This window comes from Leptodactylus fuscus, chromosome 10 (genome assembly GCF_031893055.1).
Source record: "Leptodactylus fuscus isolate aLepFus1 chromosome 10, aLepFus1.hap2, whole genome shotgun sequence".
Classification (NCBI taxonomy): Eukaryota; Metazoa; Chordata; class Amphibia; order Anura; family Leptodactylidae; genus Leptodactylus; species Leptodactylus fuscus.
In genome coordinates this window covers 15,216,371-15,237,007 of record NC_134274.1, presented here as the reverse complement: position 1 = coordinate 15,237,007, position 20,637 = coordinate 15,216,371, and the positions used below count along the sequence as shown (strand labels likewise).

Sequence of the window (20,637 nt, the reverse complement as noted above, 5' to 3'; positions counted from 1 at the left end):
CGCATGCACAGTCGGCGCTGCCTAGGCCCCGATGTCTAGGCAGAGTGAATTCCATCCGGAAGACGACGCGGGGACGCTGCTCCAGAAGACTTCAAGGAGAATCCAGCCCGACCGTCACTCGTGGACTTGGCAAGTATAATTTTATCGAATTTTGCGTACCCCTGAAACGAAAATTTCCCCCCATAGACTATAATGGGGTTCGAAATCCGTTCGAATCGGATTTTGAACCTTGGACCTTTTAGTGTTCGCTCATCTCTACAGAAGATGTATCGGTCTAAGATCAGACATCTATGCAAGGAGAAAAGCTACGAAATACAAAAAAAGAAAAAACAAGACCCGTAACTTACTATAACTGGTGCCTATAGAACTTTGGCGCTCCAGCACCGGTTCTCCCCATTAATCTTTGACATCACACCAAAAACAGGTGACCACCTCAATGGTGGATCTGGCATGGCTGGAGATCCACAAGGTAACTAATGGGTCCTTTACATTTTTATGGCACTTTTCCCCTTGGTGAGAATTTGCCAATCTTGGACAACCCTTTTAAAGTGGATTTTCACTTTGAATAAAGATCCGGACTATTACTAGCAATGCGTTGGTATCACAATGGCTCCACAGTTAGCATTGCCGCCTTGCAGAATTGGGGATCTAGGTTTGACCCATGGAGGTTATATGGCCTCCTTTGTTGGTGTGGATTTTCCCTGGGGGACTGAGATTTACTCCTACACTCCAAAACTTCATTCAACCGATTAGTGTGGGGATAACCAAGGGTGAGAAACCCAATGACAGATCCCTTATCTCACAGCCACTGTCACCCTGAGCATGTTGATGTTTTATTTATCCAATGCTATTCCAAAGATATGAGCCCTGTTAGTGTTTTTGCAAGTGAAGGCCAAGATGGTGATAATACTGTATGATACTACACTGCCCAGAGAAACCACAGTGTTATTGCCCACTTGGCTAGTAGACCCCAATTTGTATTAAAACTAAATGGGCTTATATCTTTGGAATAGCTGAACGGATTTGAATAAACAAAACACCAAACTGCTCAGGGTGATCGCACCTATCAGAGAATGTTTGTCATTGTGGTAACAAGTCTGCTTTATCCATAAACCTATCTTTGAAACTCCCAATTTTCATTTTTCCCCCATCACCTATAGGGTACATTCATAGATAGCAGAATGGTTGCTATATTTGTCTAAATAAAACTCACAGAAAATCATGTACAAGGTGCAGAAATAACTCCATTCAGATATAAGGAAGGGACTCTCCAATAAATCCAAAAACCTTCAGGCTATGTTCATACTGGCACTCTAAAAGCCATTGTTAATGGGAACCACTGTGGACCCTATTGACTTACAATGGGATCTGTCAAGGACAGCCATTGCAACAAAGAGCCCCATTGTGCTGCATGTAGCTCTATTCTGCTATCAAATCCAAGTCAATTGTGGTGAAAACCTCCAATGCAAATGTGAACAAAGCCTTACATTGCTCATTATACAGAACAATGAATACATCACTTATTAGCCATTTTCTCCGTCATACGCAGTCAATGAAAATATGCTCAATGTAAGTGCGCACGGAGAAAAATATACCCAGTTAGGAGAATAAACTGGGTCAGCGCAATGTATATATTTTCTCTCTATAGTGTTTAGAAATGTCAGATCATTTTTCATACACACTGCAGGGAATCTCATTCTAGTTGCTGGAGCTTATGGAGATCCATTTTCATGGCCTATTAGGTGGTTTATGATCTGGGTCGTAGTCCATAACTCATTTATACTCTGCAATGTCAGTATTATGTAGATAGTCAATCCTGCTCATTGACTGGAGAATACAATGGCCACCATAAACAAGGCGCAGTGGAGCTTGGGTTCCCTTACACTCCCATGACCGAACACATTTACTGTAGCAGGCAACACACGGATATGATGTTGTTTACAATGGAGGTCAACCAAATCTCAATGAAGTCTTGGATGCCAACCAAATAGCTCAATGCCATATTAAAACAGCATCTAAGGAAGACCTAGAGCCAGAGCAATCACACAGCGGAGCCAGGCTCAAGCCCAATCCTATATCAAAGCCAGATCCTAGCCAAGAAACTACGTTCTTAAGCCAGACTCCATAACACCGTGCAGACACATCCAAACCAAGAACACAAAGAATCAATTAAAAAATATAAACGAATATCAAATGGCTTTTTATGCAAAATTATTTGGATGAAAGAGAATTTTGGAAAATCCCAGAAACTGGAAACAATGTGTATATGAGATCCAAGTCACCTGGGGGTACAGTATACATTTGTAGACTTCTATGGGTGTGATGTCTATGGAAAACACAAATGTAGTATGGTCATGTACATGAGCCATAGACATTAGAGTAAAGGGATTGCGCCACAAGTTATAACCTATCCACAGTACAGGTCTGACAGCTGGGAACCCCAATAATCCCAAGATCAGTCTCCTCCTTGTATATGGAGTAACAAGTTACTACAGCTACAGTCTCTCTCTATGGCCTTAGACTACACAGGTTCTTACTGTGTTGCAGTACTGTGATGCTCTGAATGATTCTCCGAAAATCTACTTAGCCGAGGTCTGCAAATGTAAACTTGCTTCTGCAAACATGTTCTATTAGATTATGTAACATGCCTTGCTTATCTCCATTAGATTACAGTGCACCCTGTAATACAGAATGTACGATGCTCCGCACAGCCTGGTAATACTCACAGCATTCTCATGCCTTATATTTTACAAACCTAACATTATTTAGAACAATCCACCCCAGCCTATCTGCTGACAAACCACCTACAGGATTACCAAACCGCGATTCTGTGACCTGGATTCAGACATCAGCTAGAAACACTCGGTGAGCGAAGACCTCGTCTGTTCTCCGAGACTTGAGTCAAGTCAGACGAGATTTCTCCAACAGTTTAGATGTTCCTTTACATTTCTCATTCTTTTTGAATCCACTTCTGACTTTGGTTAAAAATTCTGCATCAACACGAATTGGCATTTCTAATTAAAATTTAATAATCTGTAATTTTCTTAATCCATATCAACGCTGGTATGAAAAGCAAGACAATTACTAAGATTCTTCCACAATGTGTGGCCTCAGCCTTATAGTAGATCTGATGGGTCAGGGTATTTCTTACCTTCTTTGATCCCTACTCGATCCCATCCATGGTCTTAAAACATGGCAAACTGTCTGTAAAACCATCAAAATGGCGGTACATGGCTAACTGATATGTTTGGTGCAAATTGGGGCAGCGTGAAACTTGTACACCAGTATTGTAGAGCACGTCAGCTTGTAGATTCCTTCCATCGTGTGTGAAGGACAAATGAAATACGCCGTAGAGAAATGGATTTGGATACGGATTGAGGTTTATAGTGAATTTTCGTTTTTATTGGTGGAACCCATGTCAAGACGTTATATCTCTTGTAGGAGTTCAATCCGGTGGCAGAAAATTCTGTTTATGAGTAGCAACATGGAATCAATGGGGGGCAATCAGGGAGGTGGTTTCCATATGGACAGTTTCCATACATGCAACCACCCAATTAGCTTAAAAACCAGACTAGAATTGGGTCCGCCGGACTTCCACATTAAAAATGCAGATATTCAAGCAGAATGGGGGACGGAATCCCCAAACAGAGTTGAAGCACAGATGCGACCTCAGCCTTACTCTATATATCCATATGTAACATACATCTCTCCCTAGGTTCATCTTGTTAACATTCTACGGACAGCACACATTTTAGAACCATCAACAGATCAATAACCAAGATCTTTACCATTCCAAATGTGTCTCGGTTGGTGGAAATCTGTCAATTTTAATGCTGCTCACTTACAGGAAGGATAGCGCCTGTATTTCACATCACAATATCACCACGTAGAACAATAACCCCTATAGAAGAACCCAGCTTAAGCTCACTTTTACTAGTAAATGAGAAATCCCTCCAATTGCGTTATATTGTTGTGTAACCTGCACCACAACATAATTACTAGGTCCTAATTCACTATTGTAATTAGGTTTGTCACATGTAACAATGTAACGGTACAGGAAATGTCCACATGTGACAAGACAATAGATTGGGTTATGGATTTCCACTGATCAAATGCAGGAGAGGAAGAGATTATTGAACATTGGAGCTATCCGGAGTGCTGAAGTCAGAACGGCTCACTTTATTCTAAAGATCATCTTCTAATGTTATGGCACATTGGCACAATAGGATATGCCATGGCAGGTGGGTTTAAACTCTAGGACTCTTACAAATTCTGAGAACGAAATAACCAACTCTACAGGCCCCCATGGTCCTAAGAATGAGAGGTTTTCATAGATTTGACCTGCCCAGTGTTGACCCATTTACACAATTTGTGAAAAACTGTAACAAAAGTCCATTGAGTTCATCTCAAAACTAAAGATTTGTTGCAATTTGCTGCACAATAGACGGAACATGGATGGAAGGACCACTGTACTGGATATGGTCATGGGATCTTCTGTTCCACATCACTCAAATAATAATACTTCTCTCTAAATATTTACAATATTGCTACGTTAAGTGCAGAAAAATGACACCACAGCCTTGGACATGGACACCTGTTTTGCATTGGAACAAGTCTGTAGGACTCTGGCTACAAAATTGTTCCTCTGTTAATTCTTCCTTCTGCTTGTCTTGTACGTCATCTTATTTTGTCTCTTATGTACTTCTTGTAAGCACTGCACCTTTTTATTTTTTAAATAAAGTTTAAAACTTTATAAGTTTTGGTCCTTGTATGCTCTAAAAGAATCCCTAACTAGGGGTGAGCGATAGTTTTCGGAAAAGATCGGATTCTGATCGGCGATCGAGAAAATTTCACGATCGCGATCGGAATTCCGAACACGATCTTTTTAGGTGGGATCGAGATCGGTACTATTTCCCACAATGCTTTGCTTAGCCTTCACATTGAGTATATGCTCCGCTCTTTCTGAGAGGAGTGTATACTCAGTGTGAAGGCTCCGCTGCGGTTCCAGAGGAATGAATGGAAGCAGCCGGCACACAGCCTTAACCCCCTGCAAGCCGGCTGCCTCCATTCATTCTAATGGGAGACTAAACTGACATCTCTAGTAGCTACTTACCTCCAGAGATGGCTGCTCCAGTGCCCAGTGTTCTCCTTCTTCGCCTCGCTGCTGCTCCACGCTGCTCTTCTTGCCTCGCTGCCGCCGCCTCCCAGGTTAGTGTTTAAAGAGCTAGGAAGGCGGGGATTGTGGCTTAGGAGAGTGTCGGCGGGTACAGGGCGGGAAGACGTGACATCTCCCCTCCCAGTACCCACCCACACTCTCCTAACCTGGGAGGCAGGGGGCAGCAAGGCGAGAAGAGCAGCAAGGTGAAGAAGAACACCGGGCACCGGAGGAGCCATCTCTGAAGGTAAGTGGACACCAGGGGGGACTAAGTAGCCAGAGGATTAAAAAAAAAAATCCTCTAGCTACTTAGTGATTCACTACACAGCATGGATTCTAACAATTAAAGCGTTCAATTGTTAGATTCCTTGCTGTATAGTGAATAGGATTGCTTTTAAAATCCGATCTCCGATTAATAAAAAAATCCCATTGACTTGCATTGGGATCAGAATTGGGATCGAGATCGGGTTCGAATGAAAAATGATCGGAAATCGGATTTCAAAATCGATCCTGAAAAGTCAAGATCAGCTCAACCCTATCCCTAACCTTTCATAGAGCGTTCAAGCCTTTCACTACTAGAGAGCACAGTGCGAGTAGTCCGTTATCTATTGTGTCCCAGAATCTGGCCGGTATTGTCACCTAGTTGTGTATATGGGTCGTGTGGACTGTGACTTATACTAAAATTGCAGCCTGAATGGAAGGTGAGTGCTAAAGTAAGTAAATGGAAATAAATTAACCCATTATGCTGTGACCGTACATACTCAACAATCTTGATAAAAGAATATAGTTGCATGTTTTCACTTACTTTCATCCTATGTCTCCATAATTCCTCCTATACATTGAATCCGGGCACCTCACTACACTAAGATTGTCTCACTCACATGGCAACCATCATGCAAGCCCTGAAACCTCGAAATGTAAGTAGGAGGAGATAAGCTGTGACATCATCTATTGTCAGTAGTGATGTCATGATAATGACAATTAATATGACCAGAATAATCCTCCCTGACGCCCAGTAAATAATATTTATGCTGCCTTGTCATATTGTGTATGTAGCGAGTCATGCTAGCCAGCATTCATTATTGATTAGCCACGGCATGGGCTCCACTCCCCGCTGCTTTGATGACCTTCTGTTTAAGCAATCAATGTAATTTATCCATGTTTCCGCTTAACAATGTGCGCTGTTTAGGGCCAGAAGCACCAACAATCTCGGCTTTTTAACCACTGATATCATGTATCAGGAGACAATCCACTAGAGACGCTACAAGTATAATTTATTCATAAATACAAAGTGAACAGTCAATGGTGCAAATCCTTTCATCTGGCCAAGCCGTGGGGCCGAGTGATGCACTTTATTTCCATCTCACTCCATTGCCAAGCAGAACTGAAACACTTTATAATATGAGCCAAACAGGTCATGGCTGGAATATAGAAAATCTTATGGAGGAATCCAATGAAGTATGGGAGTGATGGATACAAGTATATTTACCACTGCGATCACCCCTAGGATTTCTTAAGGTTATCCAACTTGTAGCTTGAGATTTCTCTGTAAAGGTCTTCGTTGTTGGCTATTTTAGATGTGACCCAGACAGATTCCTGACTCTGCTTTGGGATCACTGCCTCCTTTGATCTGTACACGTGTTATCGTATTGCACGGACCCTGCCAGTCCTGACTGCACAGTTACAGTAGGAGACCATGCTTCTTGATAAGAACTGGTATCAAAGATTGTGACTTGAGACTACCCAAGGGATGTCACCTGGAGGTTCCATGCACAAAGTCCAAGTCCATACCTACTGTGAAGTGGAGAGGGGTATAGTGTGGGAGAACTGCTATTTTCCCCCAAGACTGTTGCAGTATGCACAGGCGTTTAGCTTGTAGGTCCCGGACTGGAGTAAAGTTCGGACCAGTCCTGCAGGGCAATCTATTCCAGGCTTGGAAACAGACCAGCAGAGCCCTGTAAGTAGCACAGGTGTGCTGGTTAGTGAGAAAGAGGAGAGAGACTGAAACACACGCTCAACCAGTCTGGGAAAGCTCTGCCAAAAAGGACGCTGTTAAAGGGCCGGGTATGTGTACCCCTTGTTTACTTGTGAACCCTGTTTGTTAGGAGGTCAGCGGTAGGCTGACCCCCCGATAAGTGAGGGAATAACTCGTTTAGTAAGCCGCCGGAGAGGCGTAGGTCTTTATTTTCATTTGTTTGTTTTGACATGCTGAGCTGCTGAGCAGCAGTACCTGTACCTTTAAGCTTGTCTGCTGCAATAAAGACTGCTTTTGGGAAAGAAACCAGAGCTTCTGAATCCCCCGTACATCACACTACATAAAGGGATTGTATAGGGAATAGGTCACTACTTACATGAGCCCTGTTTGTCTGGTTCAGATCTAAAATAGCAAACAACAGTTTCCTGACAGCATCAGGATCGCCACCTACCTAGACCGGTTTCTGTCTTATCAGATTACATTGACAATGACAGTGGAATTATACAACCAGGTTTCTAGTTATGAACTGGTGTCAAAAGTTGGCAACTTGACTACCCTCGGGATGTCACCTGGAGATCCCATGCACAGAAACAGGAGTTTTATAGGGGATCTGTCACTACTTTTAAAGGCCCTGTAGGTTGGTTACTATTTTAGATCTGACCCAGAAAGTTTTCAGAATCTTTTGGATCGCTACCTGTCCTGACCTATACCTGTTTTAAGACGTTGATCGGACTCAGCCATCCCAGACCACTGTACTGTAAAGCCATTCATTTAGTTCTGAACAATCTGCAAGCTATCAGCGATTACAATCGGAGTATACTCTATTGATCTCAGCTGAAAGTTCTATCCAAAAAGTCCTTATCTCCCTAAGGCCACTTCCGCTATGTCGCAGTAAACAGACACAGCCACTAGTTTTCTTATCTCTGCAGGTAGGTAAGATATGGAAGCTCTGGACAAGGAGAACAAGGCCATATATGTGCCACATTTCACATTGCATTTCAGCTCCCATCCTGAAGGGAAGTGCAAGACGGAACTCGGAGGTAAAGGCACCTAAGTAGCAAAAGTCTTAGGGTACTGTTGCGCTTCTTGTATCAGCTCACAGAATTTGGTCCACGTGAACCTACTGGAAAGAGGCCAACCACAACTAGGACCTGATGTCTGGCTAAATTAATAGAGGAGCTTCCATTGTAGTATATCAGACTCCTAGCGACAGTATCTCTCGACCCGATCCCTTCTGCATGAGCAGACTGTGGAAATGGCACTACACGTGTTACTAAGCAGAAGGGCCGAGCGGTGACTTAGTGTACTATACTCTATAATATAAATTAATGTAATGGGGTGTAAATCCTAGTAATATGACCTAACTACACCTCATTACCTACATTAATCATCCCCCACATCCCGAGGTTTATTAATGGGAACATATTTCTGGTCATTGTCAAAGTCAACAAGATCCAGCAGGCTGTGAGCTTTTAATATACATGTCCATTTCTACTAGTGCCTGGATAGAGCCTGGAGGATGGAGATCGAGCGATAATGATGGTGTAGAATATAGATTAAGCAGGTTATAATTCTATGTGCCCAACAAATAAGAAAAACACCAATTATTGCAAATACTATAGTAAATATTGCATATAGAACCATCCATCATAGCAAAAGTTCAATGTTTCCTCTTTGGGTTCCATATAGTGATGTAACAATGTCTGCAACGTGAACTGGGTATTGAAGGGGTTATGCCATGAAACGTATTGATCCTCTATACATAGTCCATAGAATAGAGGATAAATACATGATCGGCTCTGACTGCTCATCCCAAGAACAGAGGGCTATATCCCCCACTGCATATTCAGACTGACGTGATTGGTGGTGGACGGTGCACTCGTCTATTTTGGCCACTTCCATTGAAGTACATAGGAGTGCCATTCACCAGCAGTCAACCTGAATGCACGGCAAGTGCAAAGGACCCCTCATTCTCAGGATCGTGGGGGTCTAAGTGGTTAGATCCCATCGATCAGGTGCTATGCTATCGGGGAAAGATACTCTTCACCATGGCTTTATAACCCCTTTGCTACTGTGGTATACAGTACTTCTCTTATACACCTTCCGGCCCCCGTCAACAGGGCAGCCATTAGGAAAATTCTAAGCTCCATAACGTACATAAAATATTTCGACCAAGGATTCGAGCACAGGGGAGGCTTGGAGGGGCTGGAGCCTTCATCTGTGGAAACCTATTATTTAGGCAATTGTCTTTCGGTGATATTGGACCACCTTATAGCAATGTATTTGAGCATTTTATGACAGTATTATTTAGGCACTATAGAGGGGCTTCAACAGAAAGTACCAGACAGGGAACCGATGACGGACTCTGAGGACAGACATGGCCCAACAGATACAGACAGGCCTTAAATAATGTCAAGTAATGGGGCATTTAGATTATGGGTTTCCGGAATGAACCTATAAACGCTATCGTACGGATTAAGGCTTGGTATAGGACATGTTCTCCGCTTTTATGACTGCCGTGGAGTTATATAACGGCAGCAGCTGTCTATTTATTTCTGCTATGAAACCTGCCTACATCACACTATTTGCCAGACCAGGCAAGGATTTCGGGGGAGGATAATCCATTATCATGAAAAAAATCCGCACAGACAGTGCGCAGTGGACGGCACAGACTGCAACATGATAGATGGTCTGTAGAGAGGACCCGACAGATCTAACAGGTTTATCGTACTCAATTCTTACATTTCTCATATAGCAGCTATTCTGCAGCACCAATATGGAGAAACTTTCACCATCCCCACCAAATTCTGTGGATGTAGGTTACTCCAATCCGTCTCTCTTCGTGTCATCCCAGACAGACTGGATGAGTTGAGATCAGGGCTCTTGCAGCATTTTTAGTTGCCTAAACCTTTTGCACAACAGAATAGCCGGTCATACGACATTGTATTGGCCCCTCCTATGTAGATCCTTCTGCAGGCCATTAATCACATTGGCATGGATCTGGTACAGGGCTCTGAACCGCAAGTATTATTTATTTTATTTTAGCAAGATTTTAATTTGATTACGTCCGGAACAAATCAATATCCAGACAGACTGAGGGCGTCATTAAGTTCTCCGTGTTCTTAAGACTCGGCGTGACCAGTGATGCTACTCTCTCTATTATTTATCAGGGTAATTTTGGATTACGTTATTATTCATCTAAAGATCTAGGTACGAAAACTAAAAAAACAAAGCACCAGGACAATTTCACTACAGCACACCCAGACGCCGCTACTATCCCGCAGCCTGACTCTGACTCCTGTTCCGACTTTATGAATGACTGGTCAGTTGGAAATCTCTTCTGACTCCAACTCCAAGCGAAATTGGTCTTAGCTCCGACTCCACCGCCCAGTGGTTTTGGCTGCAAAAAATGTAAACGTGTCCCTATAGGGTTCTCCCGAATTTGCACATCAATGATCTGTCCTTGTGTAGTCGTGGGCATCTGTTCTCTACCATCAAATTAGCAAACTGGTTGGGACTCCGTATACAGTATGCAGGTAGCCGCGATTTATGGGCTGCTGGGCCTAGGACTGCTTTACTTCCCATTTACTTGAATGGTAATGAATGGGAGAAGCCATTGTGCTGGAAGAAACAAAGAATATGAGGCTCAGAGAAGCGCTGTGGTATCTTCCCTGTGCTGACTGGTGGGTTCCCCGAGCTGGGTACCAGACATTTAATTGTCTATCCTAAGGAGTCCTGGACAACCCCTCCTTAGGAGGACTAGTTTTTGAAGGAACTTGGCAATGGAGATTGTCCCCACAACCTTGGAGAACAAAGCACAGATCTTCTGTGGATGTAGACTTGCTCCAATCCGTCTGTCTCATCAGGTCATCCCAGACAGACTGGATGAAGATGAGATCAGGGCTCTGCGGGGGTCATATCATCCCTTCTAAAGAGTAAATATTGATGGGATTTACATTTCTCCATTCTTCATTGGGCCATGCACAAGTCTGCCTAAAACAAAATTGCAACGTCTGATCCGTTTTTTTCTTGACCACCTGTCAAGACTGCACACACGGAGCGCCCATTTTTCCCCTAGTTATGGTGGTACGACAGACACTCAAAAAACAAGGCCTAACATTTTCAGATATTTTGAAATTTATTCTCTACTTCTGGTGCCAAAACTTTTTAACAAGCCTGGAAGATTCTTCTTACGATGAATATGACGATATCCTACCAGGAACAGCAGAGGAGCCCTGTATTGTAGGACTGCTAATCGAGGACTTGCATTGTCTTCTCTGCCGATGAGTCTTTGTTTCTAACACTTACATTAAGTTATTAAACGATATTGTTTCCAAACACAAATTGCGGAAGGCGCCAGCTGTCACCCTTCCAGCGCTGCCGTCTCATTGTAATTACAGCTCTCTGATGAAGAGCCGGCCTTGGCTGCACTAAACCCATACTTTTTGCATCTGATCAATTTGTCTAAATTTGTAAAATATCGCAATTTGTTTATCTTTTTGTAAATGGGTTAAAAATGAAAAAGGTCAAAGGTTTCTAATAGAAAACAATAGATTATAATGGAAGCAAAGGGAAATGGTTATGGAATATTTATGCATCAACAGAAGGAAGCATTGAAAGGTGTTATGTGGATGGAGAATATCTGAATATCTTCCATTTACTTTTCCAATATAGGTGTAGGACCAGGTTTTGGTTGTTTGATGCCCTGTGCAGCGTATTATACTGTGTGGGGGCCACTGTGCAGCGTATTATACTGTGTGGGGCCACTGTGCAGCATATTATACTCTGTGGAGGCCACTGTGCAGCGTATTATACTGTGTGGGCCACTGTGTAGCATATTATACTGTGTGTGTGGCCACTGTGCAGCATATTATACTGTGTGTGTGGCCACTGTGCAGCATATTATACTGTGTGTGGGCGACTGTGCAGCATATTATACTGTGTGGGGCCACTGTGCAGAATATTATACTGTGTGGGGGGCACTGTGCAGCATATTATACTGTGTGGGGGCCACTCTGCAGCATATTATACTGTGTGGGGGCCACTCTGCAGCATATTATACTGTGTGGGGCCACTGTGCAGCATATTATACTGTGCGGGGCCACTGTGCAGCATATTATACTGTGTGGGGGCCACTTTGGAATAACGCTAAAAAAAAAAAAAAAAAATCCAAGGACCCTTTTTATGTAATTACAGAAAATCTCCATGAATCTACAACACAAACATCACGTGTAGTTTCTTTTCCAATGTTTCTTCCACTCTGTTGAGGTAAAAAAAGAAATTCAACAATAAATTCACAGCAACCCAACAAAATGAGCATCGGCCTCACAGGTTCTTTTTTGCACTTTTTTTTTCTGAGACACTTGGTTTTGGAAATCCATAAAGGTGTATCCCCTGCAAAAATACAGTATGTGGCAAATCCATCACATCTTAATGTTTCATGAACCAGGGACATGTTACTGCTTTCTTATGAAGACGACGACATAGAAGGACCAACCCAAGACATAGAAATAGAAGGGATAACAGTGAACATACACCAGTCCCCTTATATTAGGATGGGGAACAATCTTTTAGGTATGATTTATGAACCAGGATAGTAAAAGATACTGCAGAGTCTCTAAACTAAAATACTTGAATGTTTTTCTGCAAACCTGAGAGACCCCAGAAGACGTAAGATTTCTCCCTTCCATTAATCCTAATGAAGCTAACAAGAGTATACAGCGATTCCGTTACCTGTGCCGCACATAAGGCGAGGCCATTATCAGAATCTGAGACTAAACAATCGATGTCTCCGTCACACGCCGAGCTTTCCACTGAACAAGCTGGTACATTGTGAACTCATTACACAGCACAATATACATACATACATTAATGAAGGAGACGGTAACAATGGAAAGCTAATCCTACTCATGCCAATACATTATAGGAAGGAATGGCCAAATGTTACTGAATGCCTTGTCATGACATAGAGATTGAGATGATCTAATCCTGTCTAATATTTAGACAGTGTCAGATTACACTAGACAGTCAAACTGCACCAGGTTTATCATAGTAGCTGTTGATAAATCTGATACATAGTTACACTGTCTAGTCTAAGCTTATGCCACCTTCTGAAATTTAGTGCAATTCTGGCACACACTGGGTCAGATTTACTAACGCTGTCTAAAAGTTGGCCAGTGCAAAGTTAGACTAGATAGTCTTGAACTAAACCAGATTTATCATAGTGACTAATGCTGGTTCCACCTCCAGATTTCCATTGAGCCATACAATAGAGGGCCACTGGGACATTCAGGCAACTTTACTGCAATACACTGATTTGGGGGGTCCTGGAGGTGAAACTCCCTCTGATTTGTAATGAGCTATAGAAAGGCACCTATAGAGGTACATCACACACCTCCATAGGTTTCCAGTTTCTACATAGTCTCTCTCTTTTGGAGGAATTATGGGGAGTTCTAACCATTTTACGGTGCTGCTGCATATATATATTGTGTATAGTACACATTGTTCCTATATGATCCGCTCAAGAGATGATATTACTATTCAGTTTCCATCCCTGAACATTCAGGATAAGATGGTTAAGATTCTGCACCGATAGTACAACACTCTACGAGCTGTCAACAGTAATGGATATAGTGCTGTAGTACAGTAATAATGATGGATTGTGGAGGGGGAGGGGAGGTAGGTGGCACCATATTGGTATATGAGTCTACTGCCTGACTACATACATTAAACATCCATTCCACTCAGTATCTATGGAGGATAATATGACATAATAGGCCATTAGTAAGTAATATAGGGAGCCTGAAATCACTCATATTGTTGTGTAATTGCCATGAAATAAATCTCACACTGATAGATCTATTACATTGTAATTATGTGTTTAGCCCCCACCCTAAATAACATAAGGGATCCATCTATTACACTGTAATTATATGGTTACCCCCCACCAATATAACATAAGTGATACAGTCATACAAGACATTCATTTTTCTTAATGGCTCCATTGTCTTACACTTAACATGACTCCTAGTAATAAAAGGGCATCCGTCCAGAAAGCAATGACATGCCTGAGCATTGGGATTCCCATTGGGAAATTTCAGGATGACCCCTGAAGGTACTTGGGAACCTAATATTACCCAAACACCTTTGATGGCAATTGGATGAACGCTGACAGCCACATACACATTCACGTTCGTAGGCTCTAAATTGGGAAAGGAGTTGAAGTTGCTCCCAGAAACCTCTGTCGTGGCTTATCTGTTCAATAAAGCAAGGATCAGGCATGTAGAAGTCAACATGCCCTACCATCTTTCACCTAACTTAATTTGTAACAGTAGTTTGGACACTCTAGTCCACATCAGGCAGAATCCTCCTTCATAGAAACCTTTCTAAAACTATTTCAAAGGGATTGTCCAGTTTAGACTATTCCCTTTAGTTAGACAGGCCTTCCAAATTAAAAGAGTCTCCAGGATTTTGATATTAATGGCCTCCTTAGGAAAGGTCATTGGTGGACATCTGACACCTGGCACCCTCATCGATCAGCTGCAACTCCATTAAAACACAGAGAATGGTTCAACTTGGGATACGGCCCATATATCCAATAATGCACCACTTTGCTCTTTCTTTACCATGTTCAACACTGGGCCAAGAGGAAAGCAAGGGAGGTTGGGGTGAATAAGCCTTGGTCCATCAGATTTACACTAGGTTCACACCTGTGTTAGGGGTTTCCATTCTTTGAGTCTGGTAGGGGACACGAAAAATGGAAACCAAAGCCACTTAGGGTATGTTCACACTGAGTTTTTTTTGCAGGCCGATTTTGACGCTGAATAAGCCTCACGTGCAAAAATGCCTCCCATTCATTTCAATGGGACTTACTCGCAGTTTTCTTCCCACTAGCAATTTTTTTTTCAGCTAGCAGAAAAAAAATGTGACCTGCCCCATCTTCATACAAGTTCCGTGGCGGAATCAGCCACGACTCGAGACTCCCTACTGATTAGGCACATTCATTCAGCAGTGGAATGCCACGACAGGATGACACTACACTGCATCGGCATCCCGTCGTGGCTAGCCATGCAAAAAAGCCACACGGCGGAAAAGGTTTCTGCTGTGTAAACTAAACCTTAAAAAGGGGTTACCAGCAGAAAACAACGGACCCCCATAGACTATAATGTAGTCCGCCTAAAGAATGTGGAGAGAAAGGTCCTGGTTGGAATGGGGGATGGAATCCCAAATAGTAACCAATAGAGATGAGCGAGTAGTACTAGATCAAGTAGGTGTTCGATCGAATACTACGGTATTCAAAATACTCGTACTCGATCGAGTACCACTTGCTGTTCGAAGTTAAGTTTCAATGCAGAACCAGCGTTGATTGGCCGAATGCTATACAGTCGGCCAATCAACGCTGGTTCTTTTCTTACCTTTAGAAGTCTTCTCCCTGCGCAGCGTCCCGCGTCCTCTTCCGGCTCTGAATTCACTCTGCCAAGCATCGGGCCTGGGCAGAGCCGAATGCGCATGTCTGCTTGTAGTGCGGGCATGCGCAGTTGGCTCTGCCTAGGCCTGATGCCTAGCAGAGTGAATTCAAGGCCAGAAGAGGCTGCGCAGGGAGAAGAATCCAGCCCGACCCTCACTTGTGGACTTGGTAAGTAGAATTTGATCGAATGTTGCCTACCCCTGAAACGAGCATTTCCCCCCATAGACTATAATGGGGTTCGAAACCCGTTCTAACAGTCGAACAGCGTGCGGCTGTTCAAATCAGATTTCGAACCCCGAACATTTTAGTGTTCGCTCATCTCTAGTAACCAACCTAGCCTTACAATAACGCATAAGAAATGTACGCCAGTCCCTTACTGGTACAGATTTCTATTCTAGCACACGAGCCTTCTCATAGTGCGCCACAATTATTATGGGGTCAATGTTAATACATTTCCCATTGTATGGAGCTGTATACAGGTTACTACACCTAAGCTCAGGTTACCACAGCTCAGCTCCAATTCACTTGAATGAAACGTTCACGGTTTACTGCCAAGTACTACAAATCTGTCAAATGATGGACACATGGGTGCACGGTAAGACAAGTAAGACGGTAAGCTCTGGTACGTACACTGTGACGGGCCAGGCACCTGTTTATCCATCACATCACCAGGATAACATTTGTATCTGCTGGAATGACCTCTTGCTCCTGTTACTTTCACTGTTTTCTTCCTCAATGATCAACAGTTTGCTTCATAGTGTTTATGTAATCCCATATTGCATTAGATATTTTTGTTCCTCTACCTATTCCTTAGTTGACTGTATGGCCGCATAATAGGTAAGATTTTATCCAGATACACATTGGGAGCCTCATACTGAAGCTCAGCCTCTGGATAGGTTATAATATCAGACAGCGCCAATGGGTAAAAATGGTGTAATTGCAAAAATAAAAAATACAAATTTGGAAAATTTTTAAAATTAATTTTGGACAATAGTTTAAGCCTTTTGCTTGTCCATCTACAAATAGTGACAAGGCCACATTTTTTAATAACAGTCACATGGTTGTCTGCGGTCTCATAATAGCGCTGATGCAAGATACTGAACTATCAGCTGTGAGCAGGAGATCTCACTACCTACCAAGAACTGCCACATGTTATCATAAAAGCTGCCTATGTCCCCCACCTCTGCAAAAATTTCTGCTTGTTATATCTACATGCTGTGACCCCCCCTCCTCGTGTCCTACAACCAAGTCGGCTGTATTATTATTATTATTATTATTATTATTATTATTAACATCAATCCGCACAGAGAACTAAATGATCCTGCCGTGTGTCTGTGTTTCTTTCTTTTTAGTTGCTATGATTCCTAGGATTTCTCTATCTGCCATGAGCTTGTATGTGTTTCTCTCTTGTTATATACTACTGTACCATCTATGAAACTATCACTGAAATTTCCCCATTGTGGGACTATTAAAGGATTATCTTATCTTATCTTATATTATATCAGATCCAAAATTTTTTAAAGTTTTTTTCTCATTCTTTAAGAGGATCTCCAAGAATTCAACATATGATAGCATGTTGTATGGTAGCATATAGAGTAACCAACAATTAAGCAAAAATTAGGAGACTTAGTGCCACCAAACTGGATGGAAATGTCACTTTGGGTATGGCTAAATTTCACATCTTTTTTGGGTGAAGTTTCCAAATTTGCCAGGATTGTTTCTGAAAGTCAGGAATTCTAGCAAATTAGGACAGATGTGAAGTACAGTCAAAACCTGCAAAGACTCCTCAATGTAAAAAGATGTATTTGTTGGGCGCCAACTACTCTTTTTTTTTTTTTTTAGCATTCCGATGAGCATTGCTAGTGATAGGACACGGGGCTAGAAGCAGAATAACTGGGATAGACGAAATGGTAGAATTATACAATGGTATCAACTCGAGGACGGACTACTGAAGAACTTGGAAACTCATAAGACAGTGATGCCATAGAACGACCCCAAGACAATGCATCTCCTGTTCTAAGGGACGTAACATATGGATTATATGGCAGACCCGCTGCGCTCTGTCCTTGTGATGTCCCCACACGCTCCCTTTGTTTTCATACGTTTCAGAAGAAGCATTTATGGCTTGTAGTTAAACACAGGAACACATTCACATGGAAGAGCTGCAACAGACAAAATTTCAGAATCTGTGACCCAAAATATCAACCCAGCCATGGGTAGATGGGTAGATAGGTAGATAGATAGATAGATAGATAGATAGATAGATAGATTATGGTCACCTCAATAAAACAGTGCTGACCCCATGTACCTCTGTTGCAAAGACATTGCAATTTTTATCAATCTGCAAATGACTCTTTGGAGCAATGAGGGCGTTTTCACTTACCTATTTGGAGCAATGGCAACAGTCTCATTGCTCCAAAGAGTTCATCATATTGGTTTCCCAAGGGCTTCATATTGCTCTTACATATTCCATTACACTTGTCATAGATCTTAATTCTTTACAACTTTACAATTTTTGACACCCGGGACACCCACAGATCACCGCAGCCAAGACAGCACAGCTCTCGGTATTCTATACATGTTGTGTGCTGCATGGCTCTCTTCCAATATAAACTGTAATGTGGATGTGTGTTTTGTGTGAGTGCGGGTATTGCAGCACTGCGACCTTCCCTTCTATGGGGCTGCGGACACATTATTGTCCCCAAAGCCCTAAAGAAGTGAAGGGAGTTCAGGTCATGCAAATGCATTGGCGGCCATTCACAAGGAGGCCTTAGAAGGTCTCAACACAGACAACCCATTTAATATGGGAGCCACCATGTTGATCAAGTGATCCAAGACCTGTAGGTCACAACTAGGTGTACATTATCCCTGCAGTGGCCACTATAGGAGAAAAGAAGTATTACATGATACCCGCACTACTCAAAAACTTATGTTTCTGAATGAAAGAGAACCTTTCCTCACCTCCACCAATTCTGGTTCTGATAATAGGCACTATTCCGTCCAGCACAGTTGGAATTTTCTCTCCCCCACAGGTCTCAAGCAACAAGTGCAGGGAGTTTTGGTGCTTGATATGCTATATATGTTCTGTAATGTCAGGTGGGTGGTGTCAGGCAGGGGGTGTAAATCAGAACTCCAATAGAGTCAGCCAGTGTCAGAACTCAGAATCGCACCCCTTGTCTGCTCCTGCCTGACACCGCCTTTCTGACAGTACAGAGACTTAATAGTATATCAGGCACCAAAGATAACTGCATTGATTGCTCAGGAATGGTGGGGGCTAGAGGAAAAATTCCAATTGTGCCAGTGGAGTAGCAGCTATTGAATGATGTAAAGAGCTGGACTTGATGGCAATGGTGAAAGGTCCTCTTTAGAGAGGTTTTCCAGCTCCAAATGCATTTTTGATTTGTATGACATTTCCACAGGATAGGTCTTCAGTATGTGATCAGTGGACCGTGCACCAGAAGAAGCTATATCCGTGGACGGGGAGCGTAATCAGTCCGCTCCTATTCAAGTAATATCAGTAGTGCTGTAGGCTATGTAGCGTTGGCGCTGGGTTACTGCAGGCCTATTGCTTGAGATGTTTTGGCTCTGCATGCACCGCTATAGCTTCTGGTGCCCGGAGGAAGGTGGATGAGCAGATCTGTGCCGGATCTGGGTGTCAAACTCCCAACGATGAGATACTGGAGGTCTATCCAGTGGATAGGTCATCAGGATCAAAATGCATTTGGAGGCCAGAAAGCCTCTAAGACACAAGAACATGACAGATGAACAGTCATTGGTGTGAATATCGGTCAATAACCACATGGCTACAATGTCAACACAAATCCAGAGCGAATTGTGTAAATTCTCACACGGAGGCCTGTTGGCAAAACACACCATCTTGTAGGACTACTAGGAAGGCAAGTGTAATAATACAGCAAGTCACAGGAAACATCAGGAAAGCAAGAAGGACAACTAAAAGCAAGATACGGATTAAGTGTTGCTTGCGGCAATGAACAAGGAAGACTTCATATAGTATAGTCTGTGTACAGAAGGATTATACAGGCGTTATTACTACATGCCTGCCTTCATAGGAAAGATGAAAAGCCATGCTGCCAGCCAGCAGATCTGCCGTCACTGCACATCATAAATGCACACAAAGAATGCATTCCTATACAATATACAGTATACTGCCCCCACCAGCGCTACCTGACAATATACGGTACATCACATCAGTCACAGCAATTACCCCGGCCAAGATGCAGCACATTAGCAGCAGTGCAAGCATCCACTTCCTAGGTAGCAGAGCTGAGTTTGTCATTTGGCACAAGCCATCACATTATTATATCATCTGTGCTGATACACAGGACTGCAGGTAAACCTTCTGTATAATCCTATTGCAGAGCGCTATCATGATACACACAATATGCAACAACAACACATAAAATATCAGTATAGCATGCATCTGTGTATAGAAACAGCTTATAATGGACTCTGATGCAATGCATGAAAATATAACAGGATGCAAGTTACTAGTTACCAGTAAAATTCAGCTGCATATGGGTGGAACGGCTGCAGGCAAAACACCAAAATACAGGCCTTCCATATGCAACAGCAAAAACACTAAATTCTAGGTCGTCTCCACCAAAAACCTAAATGCAACATGCACGTCAATAGGATTAGAGAAAAAAAAGGGATCGGATCTGTAGATCCCTGCTCTATTACCTGTGGGTAACACATCAGGGCGACCGCACAATTCATCCTAAAAGCAGCAGGTCCTTTCTATGACAGCTCCTGTAATTCCATCCTTCACCCCTGAATTTAATGCAAGCCATTTCTGCTGTGGATTGCCATAATGTGCAGGGAGGGGATGCTGCATGTCAAATGAGAAAAAAAAAAAAAAATCTACATGTAGCAAATGGAAGAAAGCTGCTCACCATATATACACACCCACCAAGTGGAGCATCAGGCCAGCCTAGCCGAGAGGATGCTGAGGATGGATTTCACAGGGAAGATGCTGTTTCCCAGTGATGCTCTGTGAGTTCTGCTCCCTCCTGGGAGAAT

At 42.7% G+C, this 20,637-nt stretch overlaps 1 protein-coding gene across 1 annotated transcript in view; it reads right to left on the bottom strand.

The window, feature by feature from the left end:
- The window catches only part of JAKMIP3 (Janus kinase and microtubule interacting protein 3), a 51,816-nt gene extending 31,179 nt beyond the window's left edge, over window positions 1-20,637 (bottom strand). The window contains exon 1 of the mRNA XM_075257683.1: window positions 20,511-20,637. The gene's annotated coding sequence lies outside the window, so the exon portion shown is untranslated. The remainder of the gene's footprint in view (window positions 1-20,510) is intronic.